General features: G+C 28.6%; 1 protein-coding gene across 1 annotated transcript in view; it reads right to left on the bottom strand.

Moving 5' to 3' along the window:
• The window catches only part of LOC107436424 (plasma membrane calcium-transporting ATPase 2), a 174,325-nt gene extending 167,509 nt beyond the window's left edge, over nt 1-6,816 (bottom strand). Inside the window, exon 1 of the mRNA XM_043041787.2 lies at nt 6,627-6,816. The gene's annotated coding sequence lies outside the window, so the exon portion shown is untranslated. The remainder of the gene's footprint in view (nt 1-6,626) is intronic.
• Between the last annotated feature and the right edge of the window lie 9,735 nt (nt 6,817-16,551).

Consider the following 16,551-nt stretch of genomic DNA (forward strand, 5'->3'; position numbering starts at 1 on the left):
GTAAAATAAAATTAAAATTAAAGAAAAATTAATATTTTCGCTATTGTCTTTTGTTGTCGATTCGATTATTTCAGATAAGTGTCACATGTCAGTTGAGATTTTGGAAATGAGTACAAAAAAAAAATCAAAATAAAAAGTAATATTTTTAAAAACCACGTTTTTGTAATGGAGAATTAAAAAACAAAAATTTGAAAAACGAAAAACGTGGGGCGCATGAAATACATAACAGTACATATACACATACATGTACACATTTTCTTACTCATACACATGCAAAGCCACATACACATCCATATATACATCCTCATACACATGCACATATACATCTTCATACACATGCATATACACAAACATATTCCACATGCACATCCACTTTACTGTTATGTATTTCATGCACCCCACGTCTTTCGTTTTACAAATTTTTGTTTTTTAATTATTATTCTACACTACAAAAGTGTGGTTTTTAAAAATATTACTTTTTATTTTGATTTTTTTAACTATTACTGTCTGTCTATCTAGCTTATTTTGCCATTTCAGCTACTTTTTACGCATTTATGATTAACACACTAGATTACCGTTTTTCAATCATTAAACGGTAAGTAAGTTGTATTAAGTTTTTAATAATGAGATAAAAATACCTATTTTTATAATATTATTTAGGTAAAACTACATACAGTCAACATGTGCAAATCAAATTATTTAAAATTGTTAAAAGTATAATTATTAAAAATATTATTTTTAATTATTTAACACCGAAAAGAAAATGCTTGGTATAAACTTTTGGCACTATAACTTTTCGGCAGAAAACAATGAACAAAATTTTTATAGAAACATAAAATTAAATAAATGTTTATAAAACAAGTTAGTGGAGGAACTAATTCGGTGTTAATAGAATACATTTTGTGATCCTCCTATTGAAACAGTTTTAATCAGTTTATTATCAAGATATAAAAATGGCTAGAAGGAAATCACGGGGTTTGGAAAGCAGAAACGAGCAAAGGACAAAACTCCCCTGCATACAATATTACAGTTATAGAATGTGTCATAACTATTACTGTTACTGTATTACTGTATTATGTGTATTATGTACTATTACTGTATTATGTGTATTATGTACTATTACTGTATTATGTGTTTAACTATTACTGTTTTTAACTATTAATGTTTTTAACTATTACTGTTTTTAACTATTACTGTTTTTAACTATTACTGTCTGTTATGTACTATTACTGTATGTGTATTATGTACTATTACTGTATTATGTGTTTAACTATTACTGTTTTTAACTATACTACAGTTACAGTTATTACTGTTTTTACAATATTACAGTTATAGAATGTGTCATAACTATTACTGTATTACTGTATTATGTGTATTATGTACTATTACTGTATTATGTGTTTAACTATTACTGTTTTTAACTATTACTGTCTGTTATGTACTATTACTGTATGTGTATTATGTACTATTACTGTATTATGTGTTTAACTATTACTGTTTTTAACTATTACTGTCTTTTATGTACNTAATATTTTTAAAAACCACGTTTTTGTAATGGAGAATTAAAAAACAAAAATTTGAAAAACGAAAAACGTGGGACGCATGGAATACATAACAGTACATATATACAGTTATAGAATGTGTCATTTTTTCCATTTTCTCCCGTTAAATTGTTCATTTGATTTTACTTTGGTAATGAATGAGTATAAAATACAGTTGAGCTTCCACTAACTATCATTGATCATAATTAATCAAGCTAAGGGTACGGTAAAGGTTACGATTATGAGACGATATTGACAAATTTCTAATCACCTTTGCAGACCAGCAAAACAACCATCAATCGAAGACTTCAATAGGAGCTATTTAAAAGTGACACTTCCAAACCTGAAATAATGCTTCCGCATTTAATTGGCAACAAACTACAGTTCCTCATGGAACAACAAATCATTCAAAACAAAAGGTTTAGCTCCTCACAAATAAGACACTTCCTGATGTGATTTCTGTGCACATTAAGAATCCTGAAATTCTTTCATTTCTGTAAGGGCAGAACTTCGAATACATTGCATTTCCATCAATCTTACTCGCCATTTAACAACAAAATTATTTAAATGCATTATCTATGCAAATCACGTGGCTTTGCTTCTATATATATTTCAAAGGAAGCTGTAAAGAATATTAATGGAGTAATTTAATTATAAAGTACACGCACGATTTTATAATAAAAAAGCAGAAATTTCGGCAAAACTATTTAAAAGTATTTCTTTAGCCATAAATTCTAATTTTTAAGTTGAATGACTTCGAGATTCACTTTAGTAAATAAAGTGAAAAAGAAGGAAATTAATCCGACAAGTATGGAAATAAATAACTTAAAGGCTTTAATCAATGAAGCGAAGGATTAAGTTAATGAGACCTGATCCGTCCAAGGTTAATAGTAAAAAAATTATCTATAAAATTTATATACCGTTAAGTTGAACCATGGTTCCAGTTCCACTTTAATGCATAATCAAGCTTAAAAAAGTACAACTCTTTTTCGTTTTTTTTTTTTACAAGTTTTCTTTCATTTGTCAATATGGATTACCTCGGCACGTGAGTGTCGACGGTAGAAGGTAGGGACGGATATACGTACCCGAAATAATTAGAAATCTCAAAAAGCGCCCCTCAATATTTATGAAAAATAAAGAAAATTTTCGTGGATAAAAGGCTGAAAAAATTATTTAATTTTTAAAAATTAAAAACAAGAAAGAGAATTTTTTTGAAGGTATTTAACACATTTAAGAATTTATTTCTTCTACTACCAATGAAATTTAGAGAACTATTGTGACTGTGTTATTTAACTTCGTCCATCTCGAAAATTAGCCCCTGCAAACGCCCATGACTCATCAAGTTGTAACATTTTCAAGCGCATGTACCCAGCAAATATTATGCAAGTTACACAAAAAAAGAAAAAAAACTAGATCAACTATTTAAAATATAGAGAAAAAAAATGCATTAATACCGCTTTTAAGCTAAGATAGTAAAAAATAACTCATAGAAAATGAGGGGGGGTGGGAGTATATCTCCTGTAAGCACACTTAAAATCAAGCTAGTATATCTAATATCTCTCTTATAGGTAATAACTATACAACTAATTAGTATTTAATAACGTCACATTAATATGAAACAAATTGCAAAGAAAATGTTTACAAAATAAAAAGAAATGAAATTTCCTAGTAATGTGAGAATTAGTATTATTTTAAAATTTTAGCAAACAGAATGTCCTTTATATATCATAGTAATATATAAAAAATTTATTTGTTAATTTTTTTCCGATATATTACTTGTCCTGTTACTATTTAAAATCTGAAGAAAAAAAAGTCCCTTAGATAAATAATTTTCACAGAAGGCTTCATAACACTGCTACATTTCGCTGCACTCAGCAGTCACTAATATACTTTACAAAACAATTTTAAAGTAGTTTTTCTAACACAAAAAATTTTGCTTTCAGGTAGGTACTTTAATTATGTCACACTAGAGCTGCACAATGGGCTAGTAGCGACAGTCTGGGAAACATCTCCGTGGATGATCCGAAGACATACCACCGAAATTTTGATCCTCTGCAGAGGGGATGGCATTCGTGCTTTGTTAGCCCAATGACCTGCATGTGAAGTCGAGCACTTCATGATAGAACAGTTTAACAAGCACCGATAATGTGCACCTCTGGTCCCTATGAAGGCAAACAAAATGGTCACCCCATTTATGCTCGATCGCACCACTGTGAGACTGAATTATTTCAGAATTTTTTTAAAAAAATAATTATTTGTTTAATTATATCCATATAATTTTCAATCAAAATTGCGATAATATGGATAACATTTTAGTTAATTTAAAAAACAAAAAAAGAAATATCTGCGCATGCATAGTTCAGGAGAGAAAAAAAGGTAATAAATAATTACCAAACATTTAACTCTAAATATTACACTCAAATTTTCCAAAATTTAACAACAATAGACTTGGATTCTAAATTTGGCATAAACTCCATTTACTTTTCAAAACCACTTATTTCATGAAAAATTCAACAAAGTTTTAAGCAACAAAATGAAAAATATGTAAATAAAAAATTTAAAAAGTCATAATTCTTTTTTTAATTTTATAAACCAGAAATTAAAATTTTTTTAATGTACAAAAACAATAGACCATTCATATAAAATGAGCATTTCATATAATAAATCGAATGTACTTTAACATTCTACTTAGATTAAAAAATAATTAAAGCATATTACAAAAAAATAGTAATAATACACAATAAAAACATTTGCACACAATTTGTCATCAATTTACATATTACTCTTTCTTTAAAGGTGAGATCTCAAATTTAAAAAATTGCAACATTTAAAATTTATTTATATCATTTATTTATAGTTACTAACAGATTTACCACTTAAAAATACATTATGACTTACGTTATATTTTATATAAGAATTGAATTCTTACTGTAATTCTTTTATAAAATCAACTTAATAGATATATAAAATAATTATGTTTACTCGGATAATTTTTGGTTGTATTATCGATAGAGACGACCAGTGGTTGAGTGGTAACGTTTCACGCTGTTAACATTGACTCAGCCTTTTATCCATTCAATATCCAATCCTCAGCCTTTTATCCATTCAATATCCAATCCTCAGCCTTTTATCCATTCAATATCAAATATCCTATCTAATCCATTGGGTCAATAAAATAAGTACCAAGCATGCTTGGGAACTAAACACTGGGGATTCCGAGTTGGGTTGACCACCCAACCAGAATATCTGCTTTTGCACCTTAGGGCCCAAAGGTCAAGAAAACTGAGATGGGCACAGTAGGCCTTGGCTCTCGATAGGCTGATGCACCACTGAGTTTAGCTTAGTTTATTATCAATTCATACATGCCAGTTTCATAGTAAGCAAAACAAAAAACCAGAACAGCATTTTTCAAAAAAAAATAAATAAAAATCAGGACATATTTGGAACAGTATATACATCTAAAACCAGACTACTTTGAAAGAGTGTAAATGACAAACAAAACAACAATTTGCACTACTTATAGGTAAATTTTGTCACAAATTCCTACATCTTTCGTTCATGTAGTCTCTTGTTTTAACGATTCCAATAAAAACCATTTAAATTGTTTTTAACACTAACAGATTCCTGCATCTATCATTCAGAAATTCTACCATAACTTAAAAAAAAAAATGGAAGTTACTTTATTTTAGGAAATAAACTCAGAACTGTTTCAAGTGGTAATGAAGAAAGTAAGAATTTGTAACAATTTGAAGGATTTTTCTAAGATCAAGTTTGACGTCAATGTGTCAGTTGATGAAAGCATTGAAACTTGTGGTATTTTTCAGTTCAATAAATGATTGCAGAAGCTGAAGAAGTACAAATTGATGGCATTGACAAATCTGTATCTATATGTTATTACAGTAAATGAAAAGCAATCTGATACAAAAGTCTGAAATTTACTATTTGTGGCATGAAAAAATTAATAATTTAAATAAATAATGTTAAGCTAAAATTCTTTATATTTTGCACTTAGCTTTTTTTTTTGCAAAACTATGTCAATTAAAATATTTTATATTTATTATAAGATTTTTAATTTTTAAGTTCATTACTTATTAAATACTTCTCAAACATTTTCAAAATATTATTGTCAATTTTATGTTGACCCGCATTTGTTGTTTTCCTGTACCTATCCATAATTGGTCTCACGAGAAATGATCGATGCTCTATAATACTGCATATTACAAATTAAAACTAAGCCATTAAGATTCATCTTTGTAAGCATATTTTAACTCTTAAACTGTTTTATTTAAAAACAGCAGGATAGAAACACACTTTCAAAATTATATATTTTTGCAATTGAAATAAAACTATGAGTCTTAAATTTAAGAATTAAATTACACTCCAAAAATTTTCATTAGAATCTTTTAAATATTAATGGTGACAAAAACAATTAACTATTTATTGCACACTAAATATATTCGTCACTGACTATCAAATGTAAAAGAAATACTAACTAGCTTAAGCATTCTTTTGCATCTTATACAAGTAGATATATAACTTTTGCACTGATAAAATATTTATTAACTGTCATACATATTGTAAAAATACAGTTTAAATGTTTATAGAGATTTTTTTTCCATACAAAACGTATGAGATGAGCTATACAAAAACATGACATGCGTAAAAAACCGAGAAATAAACACTAAAAGATTTATTTATATAGCAAAGGGAATTGCAATAAGAGTCAATAACAATAAACATGAAATCCATTCAACTCATGCTCGTCATAATGTTCGATGCACTAAAGAAATAAATATGATTACATAAAAACTTTTAAATATCCAGAAAATAAATATCCACACGTCAAAAGCTTAATACTCATATACCCAGCAAAAGTGCATTATAATTTATAATTATTGTACTACTAAAGAAGACGTCAATAAATTAGTTTATTACTATAAATTGATTAGATTATTACGTCAATAAAGATACATAATCGAGATTAAAAATAAGCCGGTTACTTGGCTTATTTTTTCAGCTCTTAAAAAAAGAAAAAGTATTGTAATTCAATACCGAAACAGAGATGAAAATTCGATAATAACTTACCATTCGCCTAAATTAAAGATAAGAGGTTAGTTATGAAGAAGTCCTACAACTCTAGAATAAATTCAATAAGCATGTATACAATTAAATGTCATTCTGCAGTAACCTTACATATCAAACCAGAATATCACGTTAACAACATTACCTTTAAAATCACCGTCTGTCTCTTTTCCACTCCTTCACTTCACGCAGTAATGCAGCTTTGTTGCCACAATTCTATTCTAAATTTGGCAACAAAAATCAATTCACTAATGATCGAAGTCGGAATTTAATCAGATTCATAATAATATTACAAATTTTGGAGTAGAAAATTGACTTTATTAATTTTAAACTTCAACATAGATTTTTCTTTTTAGGATAACAAAGTTTGATGAGCAAAGAACTAAGTACAGCGCTGAAGCTGCGCCAAAGTAGAGAGTGATCATATATACACGTTTTTCGATCGCTTCGCTATTTCGAATTCTTAATTTATTACTTTTACTACCCATATACTGATTTTTTTATTCTGTAAATTTTCTTTAAATTGAAGATTCTTTAATTCAAAAGATCGTTTAAAGATAAAAATAACATGTTGTCAATATTCTATTTTCTTGTTAAATATAAATCCTATAGATGGCAGCATATACTTCCACGACAAATCTCTGCTTACTTCAAATAATTTTCTAAGATATTATTTCCATCAGATCGAGAATCTATATTGAATCTTCACATCATAAAATAGTTAAATGGAGAGAATTTTTACATTAATTCTAGAATAAATAAACATAAAGGAGAGCATCGAATTTATCTTGCAATTGCTCTATCAATTTATTAAAATAAACTCCACAACATTTTTTATAAAATTTTGCTTTCGTGTTTAGATCAGCAAAAAATTTTTCTCATTTCATTTTACCTGGAGTGGGGAAAAAATATTTTGTTTACAATGCCGACTGATTTTAAAAAAAAAAAATTTCAATTAAATTTAAGGTTAATGCAGGAATAGTTAGTTAATGCAAGTTAGTTATTAATTTTGGTCTAGAGCTAGAGTCTTCTAAAATTATGAAACAAATTAAAAGTAAAAATGAAATTGTTTTAATTTATTTGAAAATTTTCAATTTTGAACTAAAAAGGTAAATTAAATTATTTTTCTTATTTGTTTAAGTCTCTTAAAATGTCAATCATAGCAAATAAAAGAGAACATTAAAAATGTCATTATAGAACATTAAAAATGCTGTTAACAGTAAAAATTTATATTATTTACAATTGAAAATAAACTTAATATTATTTACAATTGAAAATAAAATGAAAAATATTTTTTTGAGAGGCATATGTCGATGACCATAATTTGCTTCAGTTTTTTTTTTCNGAACTTTTACAATAAATTAAAATTTCCTCAATTTTTTTTTCTTATTTTAAACCATTTACCTCTCATTCATACTTTCATCCAATACTTACATAAATAGAATTTTATGTATCCTTGCAAACCAATTTTTACACCATTCACACATTTCACATATATTTTATATGTATTTCTGTGCAAGCAGACTTAAGTTTAAATGTTAATATACTGTGTACTTTTACATAGTTAATTAAAATTAATTCTTTAATATTTTTTTGTAATTTTGAAGAAATAAATCGATGAAAACTTAAATTATTGCAATAGCTTAGCAGTTGATTAAAATATTTTTGAGTCCGGGTGTGAAATTTAACAGTGATTTGGAATAAAATTTAGAATTACTATTTTACCCTATATTTTCTCTATTATTATTGTCTTGTTGCCTTAAGTGCACTTTCGACTTACAATGTTTTTGTTACAATGTTACAATTTTGTTTACAAAATTTATTTTAATTAAATTTTAGGTTAATGCAGGAATAGTTATTTAATGCAAGTTAGTAATTAATTTTGGTCTAGAGCTAGATAGTCTTCTAAAAATATGAAACAAATTAAAATTGTTTTAATTAATTTGAAAATTTTCAATTTTGATCTAAAAAGGTAAATTAAATTATTTTTCTTATTTGTTTAACAGTGTTTTAGTCTCTTAAAACGTCAATCATAGCAAATAGAGAGAACATTAAAAATGTCATTAACAGTAAAAATTTTACAACTTATTATTATTTACAATTGAAAATTTTAAAGAAAGACATTTTTAAAAGGCATATGCCGATTACCGTAATTTGCTTCAGTTTTTTTCTGTGATATAAAAAATTATAATTATTAGCAGTTAGAACATGGTAAAATGAAAAATTTATAATTCATTATTAATATTTTGACGATAATAACTCATTGCTATTAATTTTTTTTAAAATAATTTGTAATTATTTATCGCTTTCATAAATAAAAATATTTTACATACTTTTATGTTTAAATATAAAATATTTTACTATACATAGCTTTTTTCATTCTTCTGTCATTTAAAAATTGCAATTGCATTGGTAAATATCCAGGAGTTTACATGCAACGTTAAAAAATATTAAAATTCCAAACCCCCTCCACTATTAGAATGAACTTATATCTCTTAAAAAGAATTCAAGTTTGTCCCCTTTCCCTTTTTGACATAGTTTTTGGAAAAACTAACAATTTATACAGCTGCAATACCTGTTATTTATTTAAAAATTATTTGTCATCATACGAAAGTTAGCTATTATAAATTTTCGTTGAATTTCATGTTCGAAAATCACAAGCAACTTTTATTAAATTTTTGATTTCAAAAACGGTTTTTTTAATTAAATATGACAGAGAGACGATTGTAAAACTTAGCCCCATGCAACGGGCAAAAGTGATAATTTTATAAAAATAACGAATTTTACTGACGGGTGTTCTTTAATAACCGCTCTTAATAATATATATTTATAGAATCCTCGTCAAAGCATGTCATATATAGGACTCGAGGGTCAAATCTGACTCGCAAACTAGTGCACAGTAGCCTGCAGTAAAAAAAGAAGAAATTCCCAATACTCGAAGAAGGAAAATCATATTCATTTTGCATTTATTAATTCTTTTTTTTTTAATACTCTAGCACTTAAATAAAGGGTTAGCAATTAACATTAAAGATTTAAACACGTGACATTCAAGTCATTTCATATTATGTATTTTATTCAATTTAAACTAAATAAACTTCTCTACTATTAAAATCGGGAAATAGACCGCGACTTTTTTTTTTTTAAATATAGCAATAAACTTGTAACAGGTATCGATTTCTTTGGTTTTTATACCCAACAATTGTATAAACTTTTTCTAAAGCCTATCTTAAATATTTATTGAAATACCAAAAATGTTTTATTAAAAGAATTTTTAAAAAAATGTCTTCTGTTTTTTGCTATAATTTTAAAAATGTTCAATTAAATTTTTAAAAAAAATCGGGGGGGGAGGCAATTTTTAATTAATAACAAAATTATTATTTTCAAATTTGAAAAAATTCGTTTTTAAAATTGCAAAAAATATGATCATTTAAAAGTAGTTCCTTCAAACTGCGCCTGCGTGGGACACAGTTAAATATAAAAAAATTTATATCATTTTGTAGAGAATCGTTTTCTGTAACCAATTAAAAAGGTTTTATTAAAATATCTAAAAAATTTAATAAGTTCTAACAATTTTCTGAGTAGTTTCTGTACTTTTTTAAACAAAACTTTCAATGATAGGTGGTTTTCCACCAATGTAATTTTCTTTTTTTAATTAAATAAGATTCATTAAAAAATGCCAACTGCATCATGGGGAATATCCCCCACAAAAGTTTATTTTCTTCCACATGTTTTCTTTTCTTAAACCATCACATATTCCATACATATTGTAAGTGTACTGCTTGTCAGGTTATACTCGACCATATTCTTGACTGCCTTAGTCTTTCTACAGGGGATCTCTTTGTGGATCGTGCTTGATATGCTCTAAGTTGCTGGTGTCATGGACTTGATTTAGCTTAGCTAACAATTGAGGGCTAGCAACAACACAGAACTGTTCACGTGGTATTTTTTTTACTTCCGATCTTACAGCAAATCAAATGTTTATTTTTTTAATTTTACCACTTTTCTTGTAACATTTTCCTAAACACTTTTGCAATTTCAAGTTTTTAAGTCATAGTTTTTGCGCAGAAAAACACAATGTAACATTAAGTTGCACTCTGAAAACAATGGCGGCATCAGCTCTTACGTTTTTTTAACGTAGAACTGAATCTCTTTAAATAAGTGCGGTGATTTTGTTTAAAATTAACAAGATGTTATCAGGGATTTTATGTGAGAAAATTAATAGTGTATATCAAAACACAAAAGCATTGTTTTTAAAATTTTGATTTTATTTGCCAAACATATATATAAATCATTGAGCACTTAAATTCCAGCTCTCAATGCAAATTTTTTAATCAAAAGAAACCCTAATAAAAAAGATACTGCCGAAAGCAGTTGAACAATATTCAAAAGAAAAAAATTATCTTGATTGTTTGATATTCAATTGCATTCAAAAGCAGGATTAAAACCAGATTTGACCAGACCATAATACTTTCACAATTCCGACATCTGAACACTCTTAATCCAGTCTCTGAAGTTCCAACATCTTTTCTAATAATATTTCTTTCTCAAGCACCAACATCATATCATTCTTTAATCTTTCAATAAAACCAACATCTGAACAGTCTTGAACCTTTCTCTTTTGACACAAGGATGTTAATCACACTCTCAGAAGAAAGTGATTCAAGGCAAATGTAAAACCCTTATCCGATACATTTATATTCGTTTAATTTTATGATGAAAATATCAGAACTTTTACAATAAATTAAAATTTCCTCAATTTTTTTTTCTTATTTTAAACCATTTACCTCTCATTCATACTTTCATCCAATACTTACATAAATAGAATTTTATGTATCCTTGCAAACCAATTTTTACACCATTCACACATTTCACATATATTTTATATGTATTTCTGTGCAAGCAGACTTAAGTTTAAATGTTAATATACTGTGTACTTTTACATAGTTAATTAAAATTAATTCTTTAATATTTTTTTGTAATTTTGAAGAAATAAATCGATGAAAACTTAAATTATTGCAATAGCTTAGCAGTTGATTAAAATATTTTTGAGTCCGGGTGTGAAATTTAACAGTGATTTGGAATAAAATTTAGAATTACTATTTTACCCTATATTTTCTCTATTATTATTGTCTTGTTGCCTTAAGTGCACTTTCGACTTACCTCTTTAATTTACTGTCATTTGGCCCAATTTTGACCAAATCATCATTCGATTTCAGTTCCATTTACATCAGACATATCCTTTCTTTAACCCAAACCAAATCAGTTCTGAAGTTAACGCATGTTCCAGTTCTTCTATAAATTTTACAATTATGTACAGTTTCCTGCTTTTTCCATGCTTTTTTTCTTAAATAGTAACAAATATATACAAGTTTATAGGATGAAAACGAAAGTTTAAGCTTCCCCACACCTTCCACCGCATATCATCAAACGCAAAAGCGATCCGCCAACAGCTCGGAAGGCTCCTCTCAAATGTCTTAAACGTTTATAATTTGGTGACTTTTTCCGTTTCTCCACTAAAACCGTTCTACTGTTGCTCCATTCATACGATATTGAATTCTCTTCTGAATGACCACCTATTTCAAAGCTGTCTGCAACACCTTCATCTAGTTGTAATTGTAAAGGGGGATATCAGACTTTGATGAAGTTTCACTAATGCTCGATGTTGTATTTGACAGACAGCCTTCATGGTCAGCACAGATCTGACTGCTGTTTGTGATGGCAATCTTTGAGATGTTCTGCTCCTCATATAATACCATTGTGCAAGCCTTGAACTTGCTCGTTACTGAAACTTCTCCTAGATGATCGTCTTTTTCACCTATTTCTCACACCTTTATATGGTTGTAAGTTTAAAGGGATATCAGCATTTGAGGGAGTTTCACTAATACTTGGTGACTCATCTTTGACAAAGAAATGGTGTGTCAAACTTTCTTCAGCAAGGATTGGATCTTTTACTTCGTAGACAATTTCTTCAGCTTCTGGCGTGAAATGATCATTATTTTGCATCCATTGACAGCAGATTGGCATCAAAGTTTCTTGTTGGTCATATCTGGTATCATCGTCCAATACTGCCTCACTATTACATGTAGTTAAAATACTCTCAGTTCCTGCATCATAAGTTGACTCATCATTGAATTTAGAAGACTGGCAACTCAAATTATCGGAACTTTCACTGCGTGCCTTAATGATTTTCGCTCCATTCCAGCTTTTTTTAAATTTTTCGTTCCAAAAAGCTAATACCAAACCGGAGGCAATCGCAAGTGAAAATCCGTGCCATTTCAAATTATTAGAAGAAGATGCGCGAACTAAGCAATATCCTATTGCAAATAAAGCAGGGATTTTTAGGAAGTGTTTAAGCATTCTAATGGACGATGTTGAATATTTTTTATCTTCAGATCTAACCGAACGCAAACATTAAGATGTCAAATTTCGAAAGAAGTTAGACCAACAAAGCTCTTATATTTTATATCAATTGACATCTTTAACAATGTGTTGGAACAATGAACTTGAAAGAATTCTCTCCGTTAAATTTAAGAAATATTTTTGTATTTACATAACTTTAAGTTTCATTGTTTCTTTTTTTATTGTTTAAAAAGATTAATATGGCATCAGTTAATTAGGAACTATATTAGGTATGCATATTATATACGTATATATATGCTATAGTATACCTAGTAGGAGAGAGGGAAAAAGAATCCTACTATATCTGTGGAATTCCGCTCTGCTCACTAACCCCTATAATGATCTCTCATTCACCTCTGCTTTTTCCTTAAAAGTCGGCATTTTTATTTTATTTTATGGGTTAATTTCTTTCTACTTCACTTTATACAGTGTATAAAATTATGTTCTACATTCATTTAAGCTTCACTTGATTTTACTCTTTATTTTAACTTAATTTTTTACTTTACACACTCTATAATTTACCCTTTACTATTTTACGTTTTACTGTACTATATCCTTAACGCTTTACTTTTCACTTTGAGTTTTACCTTAATTTTATACTTTACTTTATGCTTTTTTTTTTGCATTGGTTAATGCTTTACTTTATGTTACATTACTTAACTTTATTTTACTTAACATTTTACCCTACTTTAATCTTTGCTTAACATAACACTTTACTTTATGCTATACTTTACTTAATATTTTTGGCTTTAATTTTTACCATGCGCTTCTTTATTTTATTTTGTAGATTACTTTTTAAAAGTAACGCTTCCATGCTAGCTAATAAAATGTTTGATAACACAAAACAATATGCTATCAATAAATTGCGGATAATTTAAGGGCCAAAATTATGAGACTGATGAGAGTGGAATCATATAATCGAAATTTTGTCCATTTTCCGAGTAACTAGATTATTCAAACCTCTACAGAAAATCTGTGTACGATGAAAAAAAACTTCTTGACAGTGGCAATGGATATTACATCGCTAATTCATGCATAAATCGAATAAATCATCAATCAAAGTTTCGACCACTTTCCGACTAACTAAAGCACTCCAATTTCAACTAAAATTGTAAGTCTGATATCAACACAAGTTGCAATTTAGGCTTAAACGGTGATAATTTTACCACTTATCGACTTAAAACAAATTGATAATTACAAAGCTAAAAAGTAGAGTATAATAAAACAAAAATTTAAAGCTGCTTTTTTTTTCGAGTAAAAAATGAGAAAATAATTTTATTCTTCTCAAACCTAAAAAGTAAGGAGTGAGATTTGTGTATTGTTTTTATTCACACTGAAAAGTTCCCCTCTTCTTCATATCTAACGAAAGTGATGCGAATTGCGCTTTCCTTACAGAAATGAAATTATTGTCTTGACAAACAAAGTTATTTAAAGAAATATTATTTTCTTAAAATTTAAATTTCCAGTCGATCTTACGACATTTTATTTTAGTATACAAAATATTATAGAAAATTGCAACTTTGACACTACTGACGGACAGGTTCATGATTCTTATTTACCCTTTACAAGAATGTGTGTATACTATGTATGTATGAATGTATGTATACCAAGGGAAATATACTTCCCACAAATTTCGTTAATTTTTAAATGCCAATGGGATGCTGCTATTTTCCCACCTTGTGTCGCCATCTGTTGATTATTGCAAAAAATACAAAAAAAAAGAAAAATTGCTATTGTGGTTAACAGTAAAAATTAGCGAGGGATCCATAAGGGAGGCCCATACTGAGGAGCTATTCCCTCTTGTGTGCTTTAAGTTCGTTTATTTCATCATTTCAAGTCGAGTTTTCTCATAAGAAAAAAAATTGGTCTTTAAAATCAAATTAAATTTATATAGTAAGCTAAATAAATTCTTTTTTATAAACCACAAAAATATTTTACATAACAAAAATAGAATTGTTGTTGTTAATTTACGTCGCACTAGAGCTGCACAATGAGCTATTGGCGACGGTCTGTGAAACATCCCGGAGGATGATCCGAAGATATGCCAAACCAATTTTGATCCTCTGCGGAGGGGATGGCACACCCACTTCGGTAGCCCGACGACCTGCGCGAGAAGTCGAGCACTTTACGGTAGCACAGTTTAACGAGGACCAATACCGCATACCCTCGGTCCCTACGCAGACTGATCCAAGTGCTCACCCACCCGCACACTGACCGTAGCCAATGTTTCTTGACTTCGGTGATCTGCTGGAAACCGTGTCTTAACGATCAGTCCACTGCGGGACAAACAATAATAGGAAAAAGAGGACCTATAATAGGTAAATGAAATCAAGTTTTGAATGGGGTTGTGCTTTTAAACTGTTTGGGTTTGAATGTTTATGTTTGCCTCGTAAGTTAGGTAATCTCCTAAGAAGGTTTTATTACGTAATAAGCTCTGCTTTGTTTATGTTAGAGAGAAAACCTTTTCGCACGCTTCTGAATCGGTTTTTTGTTTATATTCAGAGCAATGATGAAGCAGAATTAAGATGAAAATATTCAAGTTTTGATTTTAAGCTTGGTTAACAGTTAACTTAGCTACGTCACAAAATGAAAATTTGACTTGTTGTCCATTGGAATTTCAAATCATCTAAAGAAACAATGGGCAATTTAATGGGAATGCAATCCTAAAAATTCTTCGTAAATTAAAATCCTAAAAATTAAAATTTCTACTTTAACTTAAAGTATTTATGCATGCGCATTATATTATCCATCCTCGTGAAACGGAATGACCAACTTGCAGCAATTTTTTTCGACAGACGAATACGGATGCGCCGTCTATTTTGAACACTATTGATACACATAGAAGGAAAAATATTATGCAATAGAAACTAAATTCTACCGAGTGATTTAGATCGGTAAAATTATAGTTAAATAATGATTTAAAAGAAATAAAATAAAGCTGGCAAACACTAAGAAGGAATGGAAGTTTACCGTTATATCAGATCTAGATGCATCACGGCTTGACTATACAACTGTTCTACAACAATCCATCAACCAATACGGTTTTTTCTTTTAAATAAATATTTCACATTTGGTGGACCCTAAACATATAAAACGCTTTTTTTTATTTTTTTTCTCCAATGGCAGACATGAAAGACAAATTTGTAGCTGAGAACAATACAAAGAAAGAACAAAAAACGGAAACAAGAGCTACAAAAAGAAAAAAGTCTATAGGTCTTTAATAATGTATCTCGCCCGCCAATAACGTTCCCACAAGGGCGCAGGAGACAGGACCTGATTATCGCCTAGGCCCAATAGGCATCGGCTTAGGGCCCACAATTTCTGAGGGACCTCAAAAATTAGAAAAAAGTCTAATGAACGGTGGGCTGGCTTTGTGTTGGTTTAAGCATTAAATAAAAAAAAATAATTCGGCTAATCAGTGACTTTTGGCAAAAATCACTAATTTCAATTGTTTTTGGCCACCAAACTATTTTTATTTTGATATAGCATTGTTTTGCTGTTTTATATTTTGCTTTAATTTATAGATACG

This window comes from Parasteatoda tepidariorum, chromosome 2 (assembly GCF_043381705.1).
Source record: "Parasteatoda tepidariorum isolate YZ-2023 chromosome 2, CAS_Ptep_4.0, whole genome shotgun sequence".
Lineage (NCBI taxonomy): Eukaryota > Metazoa > Arthropoda > Arachnida > Araneae > Theridiidae > Parasteatoda > Parasteatoda tepidariorum.